The sequence below is a fragment of the Pristiophorus japonicus genome, chromosome 3, assembly GCF_044704955.1.
Source record: "Pristiophorus japonicus isolate sPriJap1 chromosome 3, sPriJap1.hap1, whole genome shotgun sequence".
Taxonomy (NCBI): domain Eukaryota; kingdom Metazoa; phylum Chordata; class Chondrichthyes; family Pristiophoridae; genus Pristiophorus; species Pristiophorus japonicus.
In genome coordinates, this window is record NC_091979.1 from 59,702,044 (window position 1) to 59,717,042 (window position 14,999).

At 45.3% G+C, this 14,999-nt stretch overlaps 1 protein-coding gene across 1 annotated transcript in view; it reads left to right on the forward strand.

Moving 5' to 3' along the window:
• The window catches only part of LOC139253819 (low-density lipoprotein receptor-related protein 1-like), a 2,398,725-nt gene that overhangs the window by 1,359,968 nt on the left and 1,023,758 nt on the right, over window positions 1-14,999 (forward strand). The window lies entirely within an intron of this gene.

The following is a 14,999-nucleotide window of genomic DNA, read 5'->3' on the forward strand; positions in this document are numbered from 1 at the left end:
GGGAAGTCCAGACCAGGGGTCACAGTCTGAGGATAAGGGGTAAGCCATTTAGGACCGAGATGAGGAGAAACTTCTTCACCCAGAGAGTGGTGAACCTGTGGAATTCTCTACCACAGAAAGTAGTTGAGGCCAATTCACTAAATATATTCAAAAGGGAGTTAGATGAAGTCCTTACTACTCGGGGGATCAAGGGGTATGGCGAGAAATCAGGAAGGGGGTACTGAAGTTTCATGTTCAGCCATGAACTCATTGAATGGCGGTGCAGGCTAGAAGGGCTGAATGGCCTGCTCCTGCACCTATTTTCTATGTTTCTATGTTTCTATGTAAACAGTCTGACTGAATGGACAGCTCATCCTTGCGACTGTTATAAGGTTTAGTCTCCTCACGCATCTCCATAGGTATGGCAGACTAATCACCACTGAGTACATAGAAACATAGAAAGTAGGTACAGGAGTAGGCCATTTGGCCCTTTGAGCCTGCACCACCATTCAATATGATCATGGTTGATCATGCAACTTCAGTACCCCATTCCTGCTTTCTCTCCATATCCCTTGATCCCTTTAGGCATAAGGGCCACATCTAAATTCCTTTTGAATATATCGAATGAACTGGCCTCAACAACTTTCAGTGGTAGAGAATTCCACAGGTTCACAATTCTCTGAGTGAAGAAGTGTCTCCTCATCTCGGTCCTAAATGGCTTACCCCTTATCCTTAGATTGTGACCCCTGGTTCTGGACTTCCCCACATTGGGAACATTCTTCCTGCATCTAACCTGTCCAATCCCATCAGAATTTTATATGTTTCGATGAGATCGACTCTCATTCTTCTATATTCTTGTGAATATAAGCCTAGTCGATCCAGTCATTCTTCATATGTCAGTCCTGCCATTCCGGGAATCAGTCTGGTGAATCTTCGCTGCACTCCCTCAATAGCAATAATGTCCTTCCTCAGGTTAGGAGACCAAAACTGCACACAATACTCAAGGTGTGGTCTCACCAAGGCCCTGTACAACTGCAGTAAGATCTCCCTGCTCCTATACTCAAATTCTGTTGCTATGAAGGCCAGCATGCCACTTGCTTTCTTTACTGCCTGCTGTACATGCATGCCTCCCTTCATGACTGATGTACCATGACACCCAGGTCTTGTTGCACATCCCCTTTTACTAATCTGTCACCATTCAGATAATAAGCTGCCTTCCTGTTTTTGCCACCAAAGTGAATAACCTCACACTTATCCACATTATACTGCATCTGCCATGCATTTGCCCATTCACCTAACCTGTCCAAGTCCCCCTGCAGCCTCTTAGCATCCTCCTCGTAGCTCGCACAGCCACCCAGCCTAGTGTCATCTGCAAACTTGAAAATATTACATTTAATTCCTTCGTCTAAATCATGAATGTATATTGTAAATAGCTGGGGTCCGAGCACTGAACTCTGCGGCACCCCACTAGTCACTACCTGTCATTCTGAAAAGGATCCGTTTATTCCCACTCTTTGCTTCCTGTCTGACAACCAGTTGTATATCCACGTCAATACATTACCCCCAATACCATGTGTTTTAATTTTGCACACTAATCTCTTGTGTGCGACCTTGTCAAAAGCCTTTTGAAAGTCCAAATACACCACATCCACTGGTTCTCCCTTATCCACTCTACCAGTTAAATCATCAAAAAACTCAAGAAGATTTGTCAAGCATGATTACCCTTTCATAAATCCATGCTGACTTGGACCGATTCTGTCACTGCTTTCCAAATATGCTGCTATTACAATCTTTAATAATTGATTCCGGCATTTTCCCCACCACCGATGTCAGGCTAACCGGTCTATAATTCCCTGTTTTCTCTCTCCCTCCTTTTTTTAAAAGTGGGGTTACATTAGCTACCCTCCAATCCAAAGGAACTGAACCAGAGTCCATGGAATGTTGGAAAATGATTACAAATGCATCTGATATTTCTCGGGCCACTTCCTTAAGTACTCTGTAATGCAGACTCTCAGGCCCTGCGGATTTATCGGCCTTCTATCCCTTCAATTTCCCGAACACCATTTCCTAACTAATGAGGATTTCCCTCAGTTCCCCCTTCTCGCGAGACCCTCAGTCCCCTAGTATTTTCGGGAGGTTATTCGTGTCTTCCTTCGTGAAGTCAGAAGCAAAGTATTTGTTCAATTGGTCTGCCCCATTATGAATTCCCCTGATTCTGACTGCAAGTAACCTACATTAGTCTCAACTAATCTTTTTCTCTTCACATATTTGTAGAAGCTTTTGCAGTCAGTTTCTATGTTCCCTGCAAGCTTACTCTCATACTCTATTTTCCCCCTCCTACTTAAACCCTTTGCCCTCCTCTGCTGAATTCTAAATTTCTCCCAGTCCTCAGGTTTGCTGCTTTTTCTGGACAATTTATATGCCTCTTCCTTGGACTTAACACTTTCCCTAATTTCTCTTGTTAGCCACGGTTGAGCCACCTTCCCTTTTTTATTCTTACACCACACAGGGATGTACAATTGTTGTAGTTCATCCATGTGATATTTAAATGTCTGCCTTTGCCTATCCACCGTCAACCCTTTAAGTATCATTCTCCAGTCTATCCGAGCCAATTCACTTCTCATACCGTCAAAGTTTCCTTTCTTTAAGTTCAGAACCCTAGTCTCTGAATTAACTGTTTCACTCTCTATCTTAATGAAGAATTCTACCATATTACGGTCACGCTTCCCCAAGGGGCCCTGCACGACCAGATTGCAAATGAACCCTCTCTCATTTCAGAAGAGCCAGTCTAGATGGCTTGCTCTCGAGTTGGTTCCTCGATATATTGGTCTAGAAAGCCATCTCTAGGATATCCTCCTCCACAGTATTGCTCCCAGTTTGGTTAGCCCAATCAATATGCAGATGAAAGTCACCCATGATAACTGCTGTACCCTTATTGCACGTGTCCCTAATTTCCTGTTTGATGACATCCCCAATCTCCCTACTATTGTTTGTGGTCTGTACACAACTCCCACTAACGTTTTCTGCCCTTTGGTGTTTCGTGGCTCTACCCATATAGATTCCACATCATCCACGCTAATGTCCTTCCTAACTATTGCATTAATTTCCTCTTTAACCAGCAATGCTTCCCCGCCTCCTTTTCCTTCCTGTCTGTCATTCCTGAATATTGAACAGCTCTGGATGTTGAGTTCCCAGCCTTGGTTACCTTGGAGCCATGTCTTCGTAATCCCAATAACATCATATCCGTTAACAGCTATCCGCGCAGTCAATTCATCCACCTTATTAAAAATGCTCCTTGCATTGAGACTCAGAGCCTTCAGGCTTGTTTTTTTCACACTCTTTGTCCTTTTAGAATTATGTTCGAATATGGCCCTTTTTAAATTTTGCCCTTGATTTCTCTGCCCTACACTCTTGCTTTTCTCCTTCCGACCTTTTGCTTCTGACCCAGTTTTACTTCCCTTTGCCTCCCTGCATAGATTCTCATCCCCCTGCCTTTTTCATTTAAACCCTCCCCAACAGCAGCAGCAAACACTCTGCCTCGGATATCGGTTGCGGTTTGTACTGGTCCCACCTCCCCCAGAACCGGTTCCAATGGCCCAGGAATTTGAATCCCTCCCCCTTGCACCATTCCTCAAGCCACGTATTCATCTGAGTATCCTGCAATTCCTACTCTGACTAGCATGTGGCACGGATAGCAATCCTGAGATTACTACATTTGAGGTCCTGCTTTTTAATTTAACTCCTAGCTCCCTAAATTCAGCTTTTAGGACCTCATCCCGTTTTTTACCTATATCGTTGGTACCTATATAGAAATATAGGAAATAGGTGCAGGAGTAGGCCATTCGGCCTTTCGAGCCTGCACCGCCATTCAATAAGATCATGGCTGATCATTCCCTCAGTACCCCTTTCCTGCTTTCTCTCCATATGCCTTGATCCCCTTAGCCATAAGGGCCATATCTAACTCCCTCTTGAAAATATCCAATGAACTGACATCAACAACTCTCTGCGGCAGGGAACTCCTCAGGTTAACATAAGAACATAAGAATTAGGAACAGAAGTAGGCCATCGAGCCCCTCGAGCCTGCTCCGCTATTCAACAAGATCATTGCTGATCTGGCCGTGGACTCAGCTCCACTTACCCGCCTGCTCCCCGTAACCCTTAATTCCTTTATTGGTTAATAATCTATCTATCTGTGATTTGAATACATTCAATGAGCTAGCCTCAACTGCTTCCTTGGGCAGAGAATTCCACATATTCACAACCCTCTGGGAGAAGAAATTCCTTCTCAACTCAGTTTGAAATTGGCTCCCCCGTATTTTGAGGCTGTGCCCCCTAGTTCTAGTCTCCCCGACCAATGGAAACAACCTCTCTGCCTCTATCTTGTCGATCCCTTTCATTATTTTAAATGTTTCTATAAGATCACCCCTCATCCTTCTGAACTCCAATGAGTAAAGACCCAGTCTACTCAATCTATCATCATAAGGTAACCCCCTCATCTCTGGAATCAGCTGAGTGAATCGTCTCTGTAACCCCTCCAAAGCTAGTATATCCTTCCTGAAGTAAGGTGACCAAAACTGCATGCAGTACTCCAGGTGTGGCCTCACCAATACCCGATACAGTTGCAGCAGGACCTCCCTGCTTTTGTACTCCATCCCTCTCGCAATGAAGGCCAACATTCCATTCGCCTTCCTGATTACCTGCTGCACCTGCAAACTAACTTTTTGGGATTCATGCACAAGGACCCCCAGGTCCCTCTGCACCGCAGCATGTTGTAATTTCTCCCCATTCAAATAATATTCCCTTTTACTGTTTTTTTTTCCAAGGTGGATGACCTCACATTTTCCAACATTGTATTCCATCTGCCAAACCTTAGCCCATTCGCTTAAAGTATCAAAATCTCTTTGCAGCCTCTCTGAGTCCTCTACACAACCCGCTTTCCCAGTAATCTTTGTGTCATCTGCAAATTTTGTTACACTACACTCTGTCCCCTCTTCCAGGTCATCTATGTATATTGTAAACAGTTGTGGTCCCAGCACCGATCCCTGTGGCACACCACTAACCACCGATTTCCAACCGGAAAAGGACCCATTTATCCCGACTCTCTGCTTTCTGTTCGCCAGCCAATTCTCTATCCATGCTAATACATTTCCTCTGACTCCGCGTACCTCTATCTTCTGCAGTAACCTTTTGTGTGGCACCTTATCGAATGCCTTTTGGAAATCTAAATACACCACATCCATCGGTACACCTCTATCCACCATGCTCGTTATATCCTCAAAGAATTCCAGTAAATTAGTTAAACATGATTTCCCCTTCATGAATCCATGTTGCGCCTGCTTGATTGCACTATTCCTATCTAGATGTCCCGCTATTTCTTCCTTAATGATAGCATCAGGCATTTTCCCCACTACTGATGTTAAACTAACTGGCCTATAGTTACCTGCCTTTTGTCTGCCCCCTTTTTTAAACAGAGGCATTACATTAGCTGCTTTCCAATCCGCTGGTATCTCCCCAGAGTCCAGAGAATTTTGGTAGATTATAACGAATGCATCTGCCATAACTTCCGCCATCTCTTTTAATACCCTGGGATGCATTTCATCAGGACCCGGGCACTTGTCTACCTTGAGTCCCATTAGCCTGTCCAGCACTACCCCCCTAGTGATAGTGATTATCTCAAGGTCCTCCCTTCCCACATACCCGTGACCAGCAATTTTTGGTATGGTTTTTGTGTCTTCCACTGTGAAGACCGAAGCAAAATAATTGTTTAAGGTCTCAGCCATTTCCACATTTCCCATTATTAAATCCCCCTTCTCATCTTCTAAGGGACCACATTTACTTTAGTCACTCTTTTCCGTTTTATATATCGGTAAAAGCTTTTACTATCTGTTTTTATATTTTGCGCAAGTTTACTTTCGTAATCTATCTTTCCTTTCTTTATTGCTTTCTTAGTCATTCTTTGCTGTTGTTTAAAATTTTCCCAATCTGCTAGTTTCCCACTAACCTTGGTCACCTTATACGCATTGGTTTTTAATTTGATACTCTCCTTTATTTCCTTGATACTCTCCTTTATTTCCTTTAACAACTCTCTGAGTGAAGAAGTTTCTCCTTATCTCAGTCCTAAATGGCCTACTCCTTATCCTAAGACTATATCCCCTGGTTCTGGACTTCCCCAACATTAGGAACATTCTTCCCGCATCTAACCTGTCCAATCCCGTCAGAATCCTATATGTTTCTATGAGATCCCCTCTCATCCTTCTAAACTCCAGTGAATAAAGGCCCAGTTGATCCAGTCTCTCCTCATATGACAGTTCAGCCATTCCTGGAATTAGTCTGGTGAACCTTCGCTGCACTCCCTCAATAGCAAGAACGTCCTTCCTCAGATTAGGAGACCAAAACTGAACACAATATTCCAGGTGAGGCCTCACTAAGGCCCTGTACAACTGCAGTAAGACCTCCCTGCTCCTATACTCAAATCCCCGAGCTATGAAGGTCAACTTACCATTTGCCTTCTTCACCGCCTGCTTGCCAACCTTCAATGACTGATGAACCACGACACCCAGGTCTCTTGCACCTCCCCTTTTCCTAATCTTCCGCCATTCAGATAATATTCTGCCTTTGTGTTTTTGCCCCCACAATGGATAACCTCACATTTATCCACATTATACTGCATCTGCCATGCATTTGCCCACTCAGCTAACCTGTCCAAGTCACCCTGCAGCCTCGTAGCGTCCCCCTCACAGCTCACACCGCCACCCAGTTTCGTGTCATCTGCAAACTTGGAGATATTGCACTCAATTCCTTCATCCAAATCGTTAAAGTATATTGTAAACTGCTGGGATCAAAGCACTGAGCCCATCGGTACTCCACTAGTCACTGCCTGCAATCCTGAAAAGGACCCGTTTATCACGACTCTCTGCTTCCTGTCTGCCAACCAATTCTTATCCATGTCAGTACATTACCCCCATTACCATTCACTTTGATTTTGCACACTTTTTTTCTCTTTCTCTTGTGCGGGACCTTGTCAAAAGCCTTTTGAAAGTCCAAATACACCACATCCACTGGTTCTCCCTTGTCCACTCTGCTAGTTACATCCTCAAAAAATTCCAGAAGATTCATCAAGCATGATTTCCCTTTCATAAATCCATGCTGACTTGGACCGATCCTGTCACTGCTTTCCAAATGAGCTGCTATTTCATCCTTAATGATTGATTCCAACATTTTCCGCACTACTGATGTCAGGCTAACCGGTCTATAATTACCCGTTTTCTCTCTCCCTCCTTTCTTAAAAAGTGATGTTACATTAGCTACCCTCCAGTCCATAGGAACGGATCCAGAGTCGATAGACTGTTGGAAAATGATCACCAATGCATCCACTATTTCTAGGGCCACTTCCTCCGCGGATTTACAGCCTTCAATCCCATCAATTTCCCAAACACAATTTCCCATCTAATAAGGATATCCTTCAGTTCCTCCATCTCACTCGACCCACTGGCCCCGAGTACATTCGGAATGTTATTTGTGTCTTCCTTCGTGAAGACAGAACCGAAGTATTTGTTCAATTGGTCTGCCATTTCTTTGTTCCCCATTATAAATTCACCTGAATCTGACTGCAAGGGACCTACATTTGCCTTCACTAATCTTTTTCTCTTCACATATTTGTAGAGGCTTTTGCAGTCAGTTTTTATGTTCCCTGCAAGCTTCCTCTCGTACTCTATTTTCCTCCTGTCTATTAAACCCTTAGTCCTCCTCTGTTGAATTCTAAATTTCTCCCAGTCCTCAGGTATGTTACTTTTTCTAGCCAATTTATATGCCTCTTCCTTGGTTTTAACACGATCCTTAATTTCCCTTGTTAGCCATGGTTGAGCCACCTTCCCCGTTTTATTTTTACTCCAGACAGGGATGTACAATTGTTGAAGTTCATCCATGTGATCTTTAAATGTTTGCCATTGCCTAAACACCGTCAACCCTTTAAATATCATTTTCCAGTTTGTACTAGCCAATTCACATCGCATACCATCGACATTTCCTTTCTTTAAGTTCAGGACCCTAGACTCTGAATTAACTGTGTCACTCTCCATCTTAATGAAGAATTCTACCATATTATGGTCACTCTTCCCCAAGGGGCCTTGCACAACAAGATTGCTAATTAGTCCCTTCTCATTACACATCACCCAGTCTAGGATGGCCAGCTTCCTGGTTGGTTCCTCGACATATTGGTCTAGAAAACCATCCCTAATAAACTCTAGGAAATCCTCCTCGACCGCATTGCTACCAGTTTGGTTAGCCCAATCAATATGTAGATTAAAGTCGCCCATGATAACTGCTGTACTTTTATTGCATACATCCCTTATTTCTTGTTTGATGCTGTCCCCAACCTCACTACTACTGTTTAATGGTCTGTACACAACTCCCACTAGCGTTTTCTGCCCTTTGGTATTCCGTAGCTCCACACATACCGATTCCACATCACCCAAGCTAATGTTCCTCCTTACTATTGCATTAATTTCCTCTTTAACCAGCAACGCCACCCCACCTCTTTTCCTCTCTACCTATGCTTCCTAAATGTTGAATAGCCCTGGATGTTGAGTTCCCAGCCTTGGTCACCCTGGAGCCATGTCTCCATGATGCCTATTACATCATATCCGTTAACTGCTGTCTGCGCAGTTAATTCGTCCACCTTTTTCCAAATACTCCTCGCATTGAGGCACAGAGCCTTCAGGCTTGTCTTTTTAACACACTTTGCCCCTTTAGAATTTTTCTGTAACGTGGCCCTTTTTGTTTTTTGCCTTGGGTTTCTCTGTCCTCCACTTTTACTATTCTCCTTTCTATCTTTTGCTTCTGCCTCCATTTTATTTCCCTCTGTCTCCCTGCATAGGTTCCCATCCCCCTGCCATGTTAGTTTAACTCTTCCCCAACAGCACTAGCAAACACAACCCCTAGGACATTAGTTCCAGTCCTACCCAGGTGCAGACCATCTGGTTTGTACTGGTCCCACCTCCCTCAGAACTGGTTCCAATGTCCCAGGAATTTGAATCCCTCCCTGCTGCACCACTCCTCAAGCCACGTATTCATCTGGGCTGTCCTGCGATTCCTACTCTGACTAGCACGTGGCACTGCGAGCAATCCTGAGATGACTACTTTTGAGGTCCTACTTTTTAGTTTAGCTCCTAGCTCCCTACATTCATCTCGTAGGACCTCATCACATTTTTTACTTGTACCGTTGGTACCTATTTGCACCACAACAACTGACTGTTCATCCTCCCTTTTCAGAATGTCCTGCAGCCGCTTCGAGACATCCTTGACCCTTGCACCAGCGAGGCAACATACCATCCTGGAGTCTCGTTTGCAGCCGCTGAAACGCCTATCTATTCCCCTTACAATAGAATCCCCTATCACTGTCGCTCTCCCACTCTTTTTCCTGCCCTCCTGTGCAGCGGAGTCACCGCTGGTGCCATGAACTTGGCCGCTGCTGCCCTCCCCTGATGAGTCATCTCCCTCAACAGTAACCAAAGCGGTGTATCTATTTTGCAGGGGGATGACCGCAGGGGACCTTCCTTCCATTGGTCGCCCTGATGGTCACCCATTCCCTATCTGGCTGTGTCACCTTTACCTGTGGTGTGACCAACTCACTAAACATGCTATTCACAACATCCTCATCATTGCGGATCCGCCAGAGTGAGTCTATGCGCAGCTCCAGTGCCGCAGTGCGGTCTGTCAGGAGCTGCAGCTGGATACACTTCCCACACATGTAGTCGTTCGGGACACTGGTGGCATCCCTGATTTCCCACATAGTACAGGAGGAGCATCACATGGGTCTGGGCTCTCCTGCCATGGCTGAACCTTTAAATTAACCTAAGTGATAACAACACCAAATTTTTCTTACTGATCAAAAAATAAGCAAAAGAAAAAGATTAAATACTCACTAATCCACCAGCTAATCACTTATCCTCTTGGCTGTGACGTCGCACTTCGATTTCTTTTTACTTTCTGCCCCTGCAACCACCTCCGACTGCTGGGCCTCCTTTTATGGGCCTCGCTGCTCCCAACCTCCTCCGCTCCTCCGTCCCCCGATCTTTTTATACTGCCCGCTCCTCCGACTCTCCGATCCTCGTCAAGTGAATTCCTCGCCTACCTCCGGCCCTCTTGCTCCTCGGACTCCTGGCATCCTGAACTCACGGACTTCCATTCTCGGACTCTCCTGAACATGGACACTCCCGAACTCTCCGAGCCTCCCGAACTCCCGTACACACCGTTTCACAACCGATAAAGTAGGATCATGGCTCGTTCAGATCCTCACTTGTTGAGCAGTGGCAGGGGTTCCTTCACTCTCAAAAGCATCCATTGCTAACAGTAGATCTGCAGGTTGTGGCATCTCCACCTCCGGTGTGGGAAAAGACAGACGTCTCAATGCATCGGCACAATTATCGGTGCTAGATCTATGACGGATGACGTAATCATAGGCAGACAATGTCAGCGCCCACCTTTAAATGCAGGACGATGCATTGGTATTAATACCTTTGTGTCCCACAAACAATGAAATGAGTGGCTTTGTGATCCGTTTCTCGATCAAAACGAAGACCGGTGCATTTTTTTTACCCCATACACACAGGCCAAAGCTTCTTTCTCTCCCCTACTGTATGCTCTTTCTACTTTAGACAGACTTCTCGAAGCATACACAACAGGTTGTAGCTTGCCCGATTCATTTGCTTGTTGGAATACGCAGCCAACCCCATATGATGAAGCATTACAGGCCAATACAAGACACTTATATGGATCATAATGAACAAATAACTTGTTTGAACAGAGCAGATTCTTATCTTTCTCAAAGGTTCTATCTTGAGACACACCCCAGACCCAGTTGTCGCCTTTTCTTAGTAACACATGCAGTGGCTCTAGTGAAGTGCTCAATCTGGGCAAGAAATTACCAAAGCAATTGAGTAGCCCAAGGAACAAATAGCTCTGTCACATTCTGAGGCCTGGGTGCATTTTTGATGGCCTTGGTTTTTGAATCAGTGGACCTATTGCCATCAGCAGCAATCTTCCTCCCGAGGAATTCGACTTCAGGTGCCATGAATACACACTTCAAGTGTTTCAGCCTAAGTCCCATTTTGTCCAGATGCTGTAGGACTTCTTCAAGATTGTTCAGATGTTCATCAGTGTTGCGCCCTGTGACCAGAATGTCATCTTGAAACAAGACAGTTCTAGGAACGGACTTCAGTAAACTCTCCATATTCCTCTGAAATATGGCTGCAGCTGAACGAATCCCAAAAGGACACCTGTTGTAAACAAACAGTCCTTTTATATGTGTTGATGCAGGTGAGTTTCTTCAAAGCAGTGACAAGCTCCTGGGTCATATAGGCCGACGTCAGATCCAGTTTCGTGAACGACTTTGCACCAGCAAGCATGACGAACAGGTCATCAGCCCTCGATAACGGACACTGATCCTGTTTCGAAAATTGGTTAATCGTAACCTTGTAGTCTCCACAAATCCTGACAATGCCATCACTCTTCAACACAGGAACAATGGGACCAGCTCAATCATTAAACTCGACCGGTGATATGGTCCCTTCAGGCTGGAGTCGGTCAAGCTCAATTTCAACCTTCTCCCTCATCATGTACGGAACAGACCGAGCTTTGTGATAAACAGGCCTTGCATTGGAGTCCAGGTGAATCTGCACCTTGGCTTCCGTAAAATGACCAATGCCCGGTTCAAACAAAGAAGGAAACTTTTTCAATACTTGAGCACACGAAGTATCATCCACCGAGGACAACATCTTGACATCATTCTAGTTCAGCTTGATTTTCTCAAGCCAATTCCTGCCGAACAGCGTTGGACCATTATCTGGGACGATCCATAATGGTAGCTCATGAGCCACACCATCATATGACACTCGATTGCTGCACTGCTGAGCACCGGTATGAGTTCCTTAGTCTAAGTACGCAACCTGGCATTGACTGGACTCAGCTTCAGTTTCACAGCCTTAGTGTACCACAGCTTGTCGAATGTTGTTTGGCTCATTATCGACTGGCTCGCACCAGTGTCCAGCCCCATTGAAACAGGCACGCCATTCAGCTTCACATTAACGACTATTGGCTGGCTTTTGCTCAGGAATGAATACAGTTCATTCACTTCCTCCTCGGGTTGCGTATCCGGGCCATCACTGAACCGGTCCTCACCAACCAAGTGGTGAGCTGCATCATGCTTGCTCCATTGTGGACACTTCCTGTGAAGATGCCCCACTTTCGAACATCCATTGCATGAGTATTGTCTAAACCAACACTGATGAGGCCAATGATTACCCCCACAATGCCAATAGGATGAAATCTGGATCGAACCAGTTGAGCAGCAGCAGGTTTCGCGTAAGCAGCTCTGCCCGAAGACGATACCATCTTGTTTACAGTACTTGCCGTGGAACTCCGACTCGTCGATAATATCTGCCTCAAATTATCATCCATCGTCATGCATGCCTCGGCAGTCGCGACGGCCTTTTTCAAATCCAGCATCTCTGCAGCCAACAGCTTCCTGAGGATCGCATCATGGCTGATACCTATCACGAAGACATCACACAGCATGTCTTCCAGCATGTTCCCAAACTTACACGGCTCAGCAAGACGTTGCAGGTCGGTGACAAATCCCGACATGTCCTGGTCCTCAGCACGAACATGCATGTAGAAACGGTAGCATGATATGATGATCCCTTCTTTTGGCTTCAGATGGTTACCCACCAACGTACACAATTCCTCATACCGGACGTACAGGCGAGAGAAGATTCTTCATGAGGCTGTAAATTTTCGGACCACAAACGGTGAGGAGAACTGCCCTGCGCTTAACTGTGTAGGCCTCTGCCACCATGCCATTGGCCACAAAATATTGATCTAGCCGGTCAATAAAATCTGCCCAATCCTTGCCCTCCACAAATCTCTCCAGGATTCCAACAGTGCCCATTGTGCATGCGAAGATTCTTAAATTTCCTCATCGCAAATTGTAATGATTCAAAAGTCTGGTTACTGTAAGCTCACTCAGATACAACCTGATCCAATTTTATTCCAGCCCAAGAGACACCCAGCTTATATACAGGGGACCAAGCACACATGCCACATGTGTATAGCCTGATGACCTCCGACCGTAGCGCCCTCTGGTGTCTGGTGACTCCCCAAGCATTAATATTTAACAACATCTTCCTGCAGTCTTCAGATTTCTTCCTCACTATTAACCACATGGCTAATCTTCATCACTAACAACCACATGGCCAAAATGTCAAGATTATGGAGCAAAGTTTAAAAAGTTGTTCTCCCATCAGAGCTGAGGTAAATATTAGGAAATTGCAGGCATAGTCCCCATGATTTTAAACCATTAACATCGACCCTTGTATACAATAGTTACAAGTAATGTATTAACTATTATTCACAGATTTTTATTTTGTAAAGAAAAACTTTTACAATTTTGTTCGTTTCCTGAAGAGTTTTCATTATTTTCAAATGTTTGGGTAGGTTCTAAGGGCTATAAATTCGGTATCGGCCCGAGTTGGGGCGTTAACTTTTGAGAAGTTGGAAGTTTACCGCCAGGCACTAATCAATCTCACTGCCCACTAAATTCAGTCTCAGCACTAAAAGAATGCAGGGGATGCTAACTCAGGCACTAATGGCATCGGTGTTAGGCTCCAAGCGATAACGAATATGAGGTATTGTCATTGGCAAAGGTGCCTTTCAACCATTAAAGGGGAGGGGCACTGGAGTCCACACACCAATCCCCAATGATTTGGGGAGGTAGAATGGCGATATACTGTGGGATGAAATGCAAAGACATTTGATGGCTTGCAACACTCCGGGGACTAAGCAGCCTTTATTTAGCTGCAGATACATCCTGCACTCTCTGCCACTCAAAACTGACGTAAGTTCCTTGACTGCTGGGGAGTATCCTTTGAAGTAGCGCCTTGCCACCTGCCAGCCTCCACTCCCTGGCGCTGTCGGTGCAAGGCGGTAAGGTGGGCGCACTACTGAAGTTTGTAGATCGGGCACCCAGCGAGCTCCTCGCTCACTGACGTTTGCATGGCGAGAGGTGCCAAGGCAATAATGTTGTCTTCTACACTAAGGGGCATAGAATTTGGCATGTGGTGTAGCATTTGCCCTGCTACGCTGCTATTGCCTGAGCGGCCTTGTTAGCGTGCTGCCAGGCGCTAACTAGGGGCATTAACATGTTGAATTTCTCCCCCTAAGTGTTTATATTTAACAAGCTATGATCTAACTTGATATTAACAAAACTTGTATTTATATAGTGTCTTTAGTGTCGTAAAATATCCCAAGGCGCTTAATAGGAGTATTATAGACAAAAATTTGACACCGAGTCACATACGGATCAGGAGCAATTAGGGCAGGTGACTAAAAGCTTGATCAAAGAGGTAGGTTTTAAGGAGCGTTGTAGAGGAGAAAACAACAACGTATTTATACAGCGTCTTTAATGTAGGGAAACGTACCAAGGCACTTCACAGGAGTATTATGAGACCAAAAATTTGACAGCAAGCCACATAAAGAGACATTCGGGCAGGTGAACAAAAGCTTGGTCAAAGAGGTAGGTTTTAAAGAGCATCTTGAAGGAGGAAAGAGAGGTAGTGAGGCGGGGAAGTTTAGGCAGCGAATTCCAGAGCTTAGGACCGAGGCAACAGAAGGCATGGCCACCAATGGTTGAGCGCTTATAATCAGGGATGCCCAAGAGGACACAATTAGAGGAGCGCAGGCATCTCGGGGGCTTGTGGAGTTGAAGGAGATTATAGAGACAGGGAGGGGCGAGGCCATGGAGGGATTTGAGAACAAGGATGAGAATATTGACATTGAGGCTTAACCGGTAGCCAATGTAGGTGAGCGAGCAGAGGGGTGATGGGTGAACAGGACTTGGTGCGAGTTTGGACATGAGCAGCCGAGTTGTTGATGACCTCAAGTTTACATAGGGTAGAACGTGGGAGGCCAGTCAGGAGTGCATTGGAATAGTCAAACCTAGAGGTAACAAAGGCATGGATGAGGGT